Source organism: Mustela lutreola, chromosome 11 (genome assembly GCF_030435805.1).
Source record: "Mustela lutreola isolate mMusLut2 chromosome 11, mMusLut2.pri, whole genome shotgun sequence".
Lineage (NCBI taxonomy): Eukaryota > Metazoa > Chordata > Mammalia > Carnivora > Mustelidae > Mustela > Mustela lutreola.
The window spans coordinates 58,803,335-58,814,161 of NC_081300.1; the positions used below are offsets into that span (position 1 = coordinate 58,803,335).

The 10,827-nt window shown below is 43.8% G+C and overlaps 1 long non-coding RNA gene across 1 annotated transcript in view; it reads left to right on the forward strand.

Moving 5' to 3' along the window:
* LOC131811284 (uncharacterized) overlaps positions 1-1,091 on the forward strand; it is a 59,455-nt gene extending 58,364 nt beyond the window's left edge. Inside the window, exon 5 of the long non-coding RNA XR_009345867.1 lies at positions 721-1,091. This is a non-coding gene — a long non-coding RNA (uncharacterized LOC131811284). The remainder of the gene's footprint in view (positions 1-720) is intronic.
* The last annotated feature ends 9,736 nt before the right edge of the window (positions 1,092-10,827 follow it).

A 10,827-nucleotide genomic window follows, 5' to 3' on the forward strand; every position in this document is an offset into this window, starting at 1 on the left:
TGGTCAAGTCTGGTCTCACTTTTGTGTCTTTATAGCTGTTTCCTAGAGATAGGTCCCTGCTTCTCCTCTGTAGTACTCTCCCAGACCCACTTCATAGCCTATGAGTGTCATCTTGAGTGAACGCCACTCTTTCTCCATTCCATCCAGTTCAATCCTATCTAGTTCAATTAATCCAAAACCATGTGCTCTCAGCATCAGGAATCAGCCACTGGGGCCATTTGGTCTCTATATTCAAGAGCTCAATTAACTGTTGTGGTAATTTGTTATTATAAATTTAACCCATGTTAATTTAGAAAACCTGAAAGCTAGAGCAAAGCATACAAAAAATGGAAACCCAAATCACCTTTAGTCATATTCAGAGATAACACCTTGATAATTTTGCTTTAAACAGATAGGTATGTATATAGTACATATACCCAAATTTAGATTCTGATGTTTTAATTACAGGTTAATTACACATTGCCTTGCATCATTTACTCTTGCTTTATTCGTAAGAGTTCTGCCTGGGCTGGGAGGCACTTCTCTGAGTCTCAGTTTCTTCATCAGCCGTTGGAGTTAGATGGCCTGGTTGACTCTCTCCTTGTGAATGTGTTGCAAGGCTGATGTGAAAGTACATTGTTGTTTGTAAGTAATGAATATTACTTTATCTTTACTTCTAAGACTGAGTCCATAATAGGATCCTAATAAGAAGGTCTGGGTCTGTGTTGATTATGCGTTTAGGTCCCAGACGTGTTGTCTGTCCACATAACCTCACACGGGAGACTCAGCATCTCTCACAGCCTGGTTTGCTGGAAGAATCATCCTGGGCTCTGAAGATAAAGGGTTAACCAGAGCAAAGTGTCAAAGAGCTCTCAAAAATGCAGCCCCTTTGCACAGAGGCCTTGAAGACTCTCCCAAGGAAGAGAAGCCTTATCTGTGAGAGCAATCATCAGGAAAAGTAAGTTTTCTGCACTACAAAGGCGGGGCTTTCTTCTCTGGCTTTGACTGGAGCTCTTGAGATCGAAGAAAACTTGGCCACAGTTCTGAAAACTCCAGATAAAGGCTTTGATTTGTTAATTAAATTTTTACTATCCGCATTTGATATCTTGGCCAAATTGTATCCGCCGGCCGCAGGAACAAGAAAGTCCCTCACTTCAAAGGGGCGCCCACTCGGTGACCTGTAATTATGGAATTTACTGCAGGGTGAAGCGCTGTCTGGGGTGCACCTGCCATCCTCGCGCCCCCCACGCTCCCGAAGACAGCCGCTCCCCCTGGCCAATTCCAAAAGGCCCAGGCTCCGCGCAAGCGCACGGGGACACGGCCAGCACACCTGCCCCGCCCGGCGGGACCCAAGGGCCGCCCAGGTGGGAGCGTCCGCTCCTCCCACCCGCCTCGGTCCCGCCCACAGGCCTCGCCCACCGCGAAAGGAGGCCTCCTGGATGTCAGGGTGAAAAATGGTTTCTTTAATGAAAAAGTTGAAAGGCCGGAGCCCCGCTGGGTGAGGTCACTTGCTGACTGCTGGGTCTTACCCTTTCTTGTAAGCTTGACCAGATTCTCCTGCTACTTGGCAGGGGCCACGCCACCCTCTGGCCCTTTCATTCCGTCTGGGGCGTGGGTATTATTAAAGGATATTTAGAGGTCTCTAGACAGGGTTGCTTCCCCAGAACAACACATTCACCAATCAGCACTGGTCATTTTTTACATGAATATAATCGAAACCTGCAGACTGTCTATAGGCGTCCATCTCTGCTGTTTGGCAGAAGCTTTGCCTTGTCCATACGCAGAGCAAACCAAGTTTTGAGATACCTTAGGCAACTCCGTAGGACTTTCCAGTGGGCTAATTCCAACACAGACTTTGGTTTTGTTAGCATTTCTTATTTCCTTCATTTTTATTTTGAAAATTTCATGTTGTTACTATTGTTTTAAATAATAATAAATGGCCCTCCAAACCCTTTAAGAAAGATGCAGAAGTATGAACAAACTAATCACAAAGTCCAAAATTCAATTAAAAAAAAATTGGGGGCCCATCCAATTTTTACACAATAAGTAGGGATAGTTTTTTTTTTTTTTTTTTTTTTTTTTCAGACAAAAGGCCTCATTGTTTTGACTCTGGGTGGACCCAATTATGACTCTAGAGCTGGTCTGCATAAAGGGGAGTGTAAGCCTACAAGAGGAAGTCAGGGAGAGAAAAGAACACTTTCTTGTAACCATATGCTGCGTTAAAGGGTGCAGTCCAACATGACATAAATAGATGTTGAGTTGTTGACCTGAATTTAAAAATGCAGGCTCGATGCTCATCAGATTAGATCCTTCCTCTTGTTTCTCTATTACCATCTGTTGCCTGGATTCTCTGTGGAGCAGGAATCTCCTTCCGTTTGCTCTTGCCAGGCTCTTTCTCAACAGTGGTGTCTGGGTATCACCGGAGACATTTCCCCAAAGGGATATCAATGTGGTGTCAGCATGTTCTGATACAGACCTTGTCACCTGAAGTTAGAATCTTTTTAGAAACTACAAACTATTATAGCCTTGTCTGGAAGCTTAAAAGAGAGCTCACAGCACCAGGCCAGAGGACAATAATATTTAAGAATTTACCATGGAGAAGAGAAACTGATGGCAGATGGCAATAGTAGCACTGAGAAGGATGTGTGTGTGTGTGTGTGTGTGTGTGTGTGTGTGTGTGACTGTGACATCATGATACTCAATGTCTTGAGCTAAATAACTTATTTCGGAACATTAGAATGGATACTACTACTCCAGTGTTCAATAACACTTAAATGTTTCAGGGTCCCTGCTGAGTAAACTCTTCCTGTCTATTATCCCACTTAATTCTGACAATAACTTGTGAGTCAGGTGATATTATTGCCAATGAACAAACTAAGATTTAAAGAAAAGCCAACTTCTGACAAGGTCCCATTGTGCCAAGATTTATTCCAGGTGTCTGTACCTTTCTCTTCCATATTCCACTATTCCCTAAAATGGAGGTAATAGCTTTCATAGGAAATGAGGGTATCTCTTGGGTGCAAGAAAATGTCAGAGGATTGAATTTCTCTTTGCTGGATACTTTCTGAAGTGATACAGAGTAGAGTAGCCGCGAAGGTCACAGTTGACCAAATATTTTCCAACACATAAACTTCATAATCCCAGAAATTTTGGGTCCTCTCCCCCAGATAATAAGAATACTGCTTATAATTTGGCTGTAACCTGTGAGAGATTTCTTTTGCCAAGTTCAAGAAATAATAGGTGACTTCAGATCTTGAACAATGGAAATTGGAGAAGGACCTCTTATAGGAATGAAGGGAGAAGAAGACAACAACTCCAAATTCAAAGTTCAAGAGAGAGATAAATGCGTCTTTTAAAAAAATGTGCATAGGGGTGCCTGGGTGGCTCAGTGGTTTAAAGCCTCTGCCTTCAGCTCAGGTCATGATCCTAGGATCCTAGGATCGAGACCCGTATCAGGTTCTCCGCTCAGCGGGGAGCCTGCTTCCTCCTCTCTCTCTGTCTGCCTCTCTGCCTACTTGTGATCTCTGTCTGTCAAAAAATTAAATAAAATCTTTTTTAAAAAAGTGCATAAAATTAAGATGCCCTAACGTGGAGAAATAAATACCATACTATAATATTTAGTCTCTTGGCAGACCCCAAATGTATTCCTATAATAGTTGGAATGAAATGAAGAGCCCCTTCAAAATCACATAGGTAAAAGATGCTTCTGGGGTGCTTTGCATAAGAACTTGTTGTGTGACTCCGAATCCAGAGGTGGGTTAAATGACCATGGCTGTTGTGAGCTAAATGTAAATGTTACAGATGCGTTCACCCAAAGCCTGCCAATGTGCTCTTAAATACCACCCTGCGTGATTCAACAAGGATGAATGACACACAGGCAAGGTCAAGGATGCAGGGACTCCGTATGACTTCATCCAGTGAAAAGGACAGACCGCTTTTCCTGGGGTCCCTTTCCCTTCCATTTACCCCTGAAACAACTGTGAATAAAAAAATTCATAAAATGAAAATTGTCACATCTTTGGACAGGAGTGGTGCTTTATGGAAATTGACCCCATCTCCCATATTATTTGGTGACCCCGTGAGGGCAATTAGTCACACATTCATATTATTTCTAATTTATGACCTGATGTGACCTTGTCATTTCAGAGGAATAAGGAATCAGAGCTGTTGCTGAGTTAAAGTATAATCACAACGATTATTCCCATATTCTCTCTGTGATTTCCATATTCTATTTCCCGCTCAACCCAGGGGGATTGAGGAGGTCTCAGAATCACGGGATCCTCTCCTGCCCCATCAGAGAAAAATCTGTCTGAACTGCTGACCTTCACGTTTCACAAACCATCATGAAAACTTCAGGGTTATTTGACATGAGTTTGGTTTCTTATCTCTCTGCAGCTCAGAGGTAACAATAAATGAATATGATTAAAATTTGTATCCCCCAGAAGTCAAGTAAACAAAGTTAAAAGTCATTTGATGTCTGTCTAGTCCAGGCATTGAAAAGCTGGGATGACAAATTAAGATGGATACAGATGGGTTAGGATCAGTGTCCATGGGACTGATAACTTTCATCTGCTCTCTGTGTCTCCAGAGTCTTTCACGAGGTGATCTGAATGTTCTAATAAATTGTGGCAGTGGACTGCTTCCAGATGCTGTTGTTTCCCATTAAAGAAAAGCTGGAGGTTCTATCCTGCAGAGGACGTACCCAGCAAAGGACTTCTCAGCTCTCTTTTTCCTTCTAGGCAACAAGTTAATGAAAACTGCATATGCGTGTTTTGACAGGTTTTTGCAAATCACATCAGTTTGGCATATATGGACTGGAGGTGACTCAAAGCTTCTCAGACACGAGGCTGGGACAACTCCCCATCTTTAGCCTTCATTCCTGATGACTTTATGAAGACAATTAGCCAGTTGGACAGGAAATTCCTGGAAAGACCATCTTAATGGGTCAGTGCAAATGGAGGGAAAAGGCAAACTTGGTTTCCTCATAAAAAGAGAGAACAGATCACAGGGGAGGCATCCATCTAGAGAAGCCTGGCCTGTGCTGATGGGAAAAAGCATGAGGCAGCACAGCTCTGAGCATCCAGGGGAAAGAGGAGGAAAGCAGAAAGGCATGGAAGATGAGCTAAGCAAGTTCTGCCTTCCTGGATCAGCAGTAACCCCAGGCCAGTGTCCAGGAGAGGTCATGTGCTGCGGACACCCTCTGCAACCAGATGTCTGGGTAGGAATCCCTGCCCTGTCACTTAGGTATCAGATGAATCTTGGACAAAGTCATCAATGGTCAGATTGAGTTATTTCCCTTTCTGATAAAAGGGAGCTGGTTATTAAGAGGATTATTTGAATTAATATATATATGTCCATAGAAGAAACTTCTACTGTATACTTGTCACTTATGTGTTCATTATTATTACTAGACGGAGATTGAATTTATTCTCATGAACTTTTAATATGCCCTTAGCATGTCCCTTAGTAGATCTGAGAATCAGTAGGGTAAAAGCAGGCCTCTATGGCAATCAGCCAAACACACCAGTGTTGTCCCTTCTGGACTTGAACTGGGGAGGGAATCACCCTCCCTTGCTTCCAGGGGACAGGTGCACTGCATGTTGGGAAAATATGGGGTATGGAGTGTCTCCACCACAGGGTCTATGTGTGGACCCTGAGGGGCCATTAGGCTGTAGCCCTTGGTTCTCTCTAGAGAGAGTCTGTGTCTCAGCTCTGCCACTTACTAGCTGTGTAACCTGGCTCTTTACCAAATCAGGGCTCTAGGTTCCTCATTAGGAAAATAAGAATAATAAAGAGTGCTTCCCTCTCGGGGCTGTTAGGAGGATTATGTGAGTTCATACATGTGAAACACTTAGAATAGTACTTGACAATACTGTAAGTGCCATATAAATGTTAAGTATCTCTATTAATATTATTTTTTATTAACAGCAAATAGGGACATAGGTATCTATGAATGCCAAGTAGAAGAGCTCATTCATTTACTGATTAGCTAATAAACATTTTAAAATACTCTGTCAGACACTCTGCCAGACTGTGATGTTTCGGAAGTGAATCAGGCTCAGGACGTTGGGTAGGGGAGAAGGTAGAACTGGCTTCTCTGAGGGGAAATTGAGATGGTGCTTACACAATAAACAGGTGTGGACCAGGTGGGGATTCTGGGAGGAAAGTAGAGAAACCATGGAAGGTATTTTCCAGTGCACTGGGGTTTGGGGAACAACAATTGTTTGTTATGGCTAATGCATGGAGTGGGCGGGAGAGGTGATGTTGAGGTTGGGGAAAGAGAGGAGCCCACTCATGGAACATCTTTATGCAATGTGGAGGTTGACTTTGTATTGAGGCAATGGAAAGTCACTGAGGGCATTAAGAGGAGATGCAACATGTTCAAGATTCTGATTTGATTTGAAGTTGGTGTCGAAAATGAAAGAGATGAAGCAGGAAGCAGGAGAAGCGATGAGTCTAGGAGAGAAGGCAGCTTGACTTGACCAAAGCAGCTGCCTTAGGGGAAAGGGGCAAATTCAAGAGACATTTATGAGAAAGGGGTGATGTGTTTTTGTGCATAAGATGAATAGGAAGAAGAGAGACAGAGATGGAGAGGGAGGGAGAAATCAAAAGTCAATTTCAGGTTTATAACATCGAGGCAGAGAACTTTCAGAATGTTGAGGTTGATTAAAGTAGATATTAACATTGGCTCATCCTAGACTGGAGGGTTACTTCTCGGCTCCTGAGCTCCTGGTTCTTATTCTATCCTCTTGAAATGTGCGTGGCCATGTGACTTCTTCAGGTTAAAGAAAGAGCATTTCATTGCTGGTGCTCATGGGTGCTACTTTCTCTTCCCCTGGCATGGGAATGGTGCGAGCCAAAAAGAGATGGAATGCTCTAAAATTGGATCACTGAGCCAACCTAGGGGGGCAGCTGTCATGGAGAGTCACCTGCACCTGCAGAGGACTTTGAGTCAGTGAGAAATAAGATTTTGTTGTGTTGGGCCATTGAATGGGAAGAGGAGAGAAGATTTCACTGTGGACTCAGAACTGGCCCTGAGTCATTGGTTATTTTTCTCTCCGCATAGAATAAATGAATTTAAGAATCAGTGGGATTTCTTGAGTTTGTCTTGTAAAGTTACAGTATATTAAAAAATCCTCAGAAACTAAAGTCCCTATCCCTAGGAATAGTAGCCACGTGGTAGAAAAATCTGGAAAATAACAGATCCTCAATAAATGTATTTTCCCTTTTTCTTTCTTTTTCCATATTCCAACTAACACTTCTCTGTTCTGACCAAAGAGAACTGCCTCTCTTCCCTCCACCCAGACATAACAAGTTCTGGTTTATATAGTCAATCTTAATTTGTATGTATCCATATATTTACTGTTTACTATTTCTAGCCTTCTATCTGGGAATATTTCCTTCTGCAGGAAGAAAGCCTCTCAATATTTCGTTGAGTGTGGATCTACATGCCACTTGCATACTTTGGCTTTAGTTGGTGTAAAACTGTCTTTATTTAACTTTCACTCCTGGAGAATATTTTCACCAGGTACAGTGTGTTACTAGGTTGGCAGCTAATTTTCTTCTTCTTCTTCTTTTTTTTTTTTTAAATAGATCATTCTCTTGTTCTCTGTCTTCCATTGTTTTTCTGTCAAAAAAAAAAAAAAAATCAGATGTAAGTCTAGCTCCTGCCCATTGAAAATCATTTTGTCTTTTTTCTCTGGCTGCCTATGAGATTTTCTTTTTGTCTTTTTCTTTTAGCATCTCTGTGTTGATAAATGATTAATAATTAAGTAATTCATTGTTCATTTACTTAACAGATATTTACTGAGCTCACCCCCCTAGACATTGGAGGCTAGTAGTGAGAAAAGACAGGCCAGCTCACTGTTAAGGATCACTCTGACTCCACAGGCAAGCCCAGGTGCTTGGGGAACATATGCTGCTGGGGTTGTATTTAAGCCAAGCTCTGAAGGATAAGTAGGGGATCAGCAGGCAATGATCAGCAGGCGATGAGCAGAGGTGAGAGAGAGAGAGAGAGAGAGAGAAAGAGAGAGAGAGAGATGTTTTCAATGTAGGGTCTGCATATGCAAGGCTCCAAAACAGAGGGCACAAAGGGTTTTGTGGAATGGCAGGTGGGTCCGTGTGTCTGCAAAGGAAGATCTTGTGGGCTGTGAAGGACAGTGGCCATGGATGAGCTTTGTCAAATGCCTGTCTCCAGCTACACTGTCTCTTTAGCTTTAGACATGACATACTTTCTACATGACATCTTGCCTAGGATTCAAACCTCCTTGAACTCACCTTGTCCAAGGATCTCGCTTGTATTTTCCTGGTCTCCAGCTCATCTGGAAGCCCAGCCACAATGATTCAATTGCATATACTGGAGAAGAGGGAGGACATGGTTCTCTGCACGGCCTGATGATCGTCCCTGTGTGACTTCACCCCTCCTTACCGAAGGGGTCTCATTCCACATGGAACACACTTGCCCTCTCCACTCCAGCGAAGGGTCCTTCTTTTCAGTTTCTGAAGCATATGCTCCCTCCTATAAGGTAGATTTTATAATTAGTGTTCCCTTTTTCTAGAAAACTCCTCCCCCCACCTCATCACTTCCTTGGGGGAAGCCTTTCAAACCTCCCCTCCCCCATTACTCATTCCCATTCCATATCACATTTCCTCTCACAGAGCCAGCCACAGCTTGCAATTAGGAGTTGACTGGTGTGGTTATGTGTGTGGTGCTGGCTCCCCCGCGAGCATAGTTCCATGAGGGCAGAGACCATATGTGCTCTGTTTACGTTTATTCTAAAGACCTGGCACAGAGGGCCTGCTCAATAAATCCTTGTTGAATGAGTGCCTCGTAGCTCTATTAAGGAGTGTGGGTGTTATCTTGAGGGCATGGAGGAACCACCAATGCTGTAAAAGAGAGGAAGATTTCACAAGACTTTTTGCACTGGAAACTCACTTCCGACGAGAGTGGACGGAGCATGGGTGGCGCCAAACCGGAAGGGGAGGAGCCTTAGGGGATTGTGGTACAGGGCGGGTAGCAGGGCGGGTGGCCATCTTGGCTACCCACCCATCTGTCGCAGTAGAAGTGGTGGTGGAGAGGAGGCTGGCAGGTGTGGGAAGTGTTAGCAATTCAGATGCGATGAGATCTGGGGACTGAATGGAGGAGGAGGGATGATGGCTGGATCTCGAGCTTGCATCACTGAGCCAATGGTGGTTCCATTTATAAAAGGGGGAGTAAAGGGCAGGAGCAAGAGGGGTAGGAAAGGAAGACGATTAATTTGGCTTTTGGCTTGTGGAATTGAAATAGGGGTGCTTGGAGGCAGGTGATCTTTGTCTCCGGTGAGAAATTGGCCCTGAAGGTATGCAGTTGGGATTTGCTATAAAATCCATCATAAAATGCTTCATTTATGGTATGCCTTAGCTCTGAAGAACTGAGTAACCCCGAGGACTTACTCAAGTGTCACTTTATAAATCCCGACAGTCATAGAAAATTTATTCTTTCTTTTCATTTTTTATAGGGAAATAGCAGCAAAAATAGGTCGGAGATCAGTCTTAATGTAGTACTTCCTGAAACGATTTGAGACTGAGAGCTCATTTGGCTTTGACTGAACCTGTCAGTTGAATGTAGAATTTTCACCAAAGTTGGAGAGGGGCTGACAGTGGAGGTCAGAGAAAACTGGATTGGCCAAGTTGGCAAACATCATTCCCGCCTGGCAGGGCCCCAACCTCCTGCTGAGAGCTGTCCACTTAGCCTCCTTCATTTTGCAAATAATTTCTGTTTGGTTTTCAGCTCTCAGGAAGAAAGCATGTAAAAAGATCAGCCATAGGGCAGATTCAGCAGGATAAACATTAACTAGATATTGACCTGGATTCCCTTCAGGTCTGGTTTAAGTATGCTACTGAACACTCAAACTGGACTGTAACCAACCTGGAAAGTTGATATTGACTTTGGGGAGCAAATAAATGAAAAAACAAAGGTGTCCTAAATGGTAACTGTTTTCCCATGTGTGGGTGGGCTAAAGTCCCGTGGGCCAACGGACATTGTGACACTGTGACGCCCGCCCTGATTGGTTTGCATTGAGCAAGGTGAAGGGCGCAGAGGCGTTTGCTTGGGAACAGCCAGACTCACTTCCTGACTCAGTTTATCCAGCTGGTGCGACTGCTCACATCTAGAGCCCTTGCTCTGTGGGAGAGCGTTTGGCTGATGCTTGGGTTGAGGGAGAGATGTTCACATCTTGCAGGGTGACAGAAACCCCAACAACAGACAGAATTCTCAGTGAGGGCGACAGCATCATCTAGCCACTGTCAACATGGGCACCAGCCGTGCTCCTGGGAAAGCAGCAAGTCACTTTGATTTCAGAGTTAGATTTATCAGAGAAAGCCATGCCAAGGAATCATTTGCATGCTCCGGGAGCCTCCTGAGACTTGGTTCTCCTCCTTGGGATTTTGGTCTACTCAGTCCCTTAGAAGACCACCACATGCACCTTCTCTGACTCTCCCACTTCGTGACATTGCAAGAAGTGTTAGCATTTTAAGTCCGTGTATTGAACATGTGAAAATTTCCCCCTTTTTCTCATGAACCTTCTGAAAGTCACAAACTGATTTTATGACAAGATTCCTTGATCTACTGTCCTTTTCTTAGTTCTCAATTCTTCACTTTTATCCCTGTGATTTGACAAACTCAAGTTAGCGGCAGCCATCGTATTTGGGGAGCTTAGAGAATTCTCACATTCAGACTGTTCATGAGCATTGTGTGCTTGTTGGGGGGAATAAGCCTCAAAGCCCAGCGTGACTGATGTTCTGGTAGTTTCCTAATAGTGAAATGGGAGGAAATAAGCAAGTCTACCCATTGCTCTGAGGCTCTCCCGG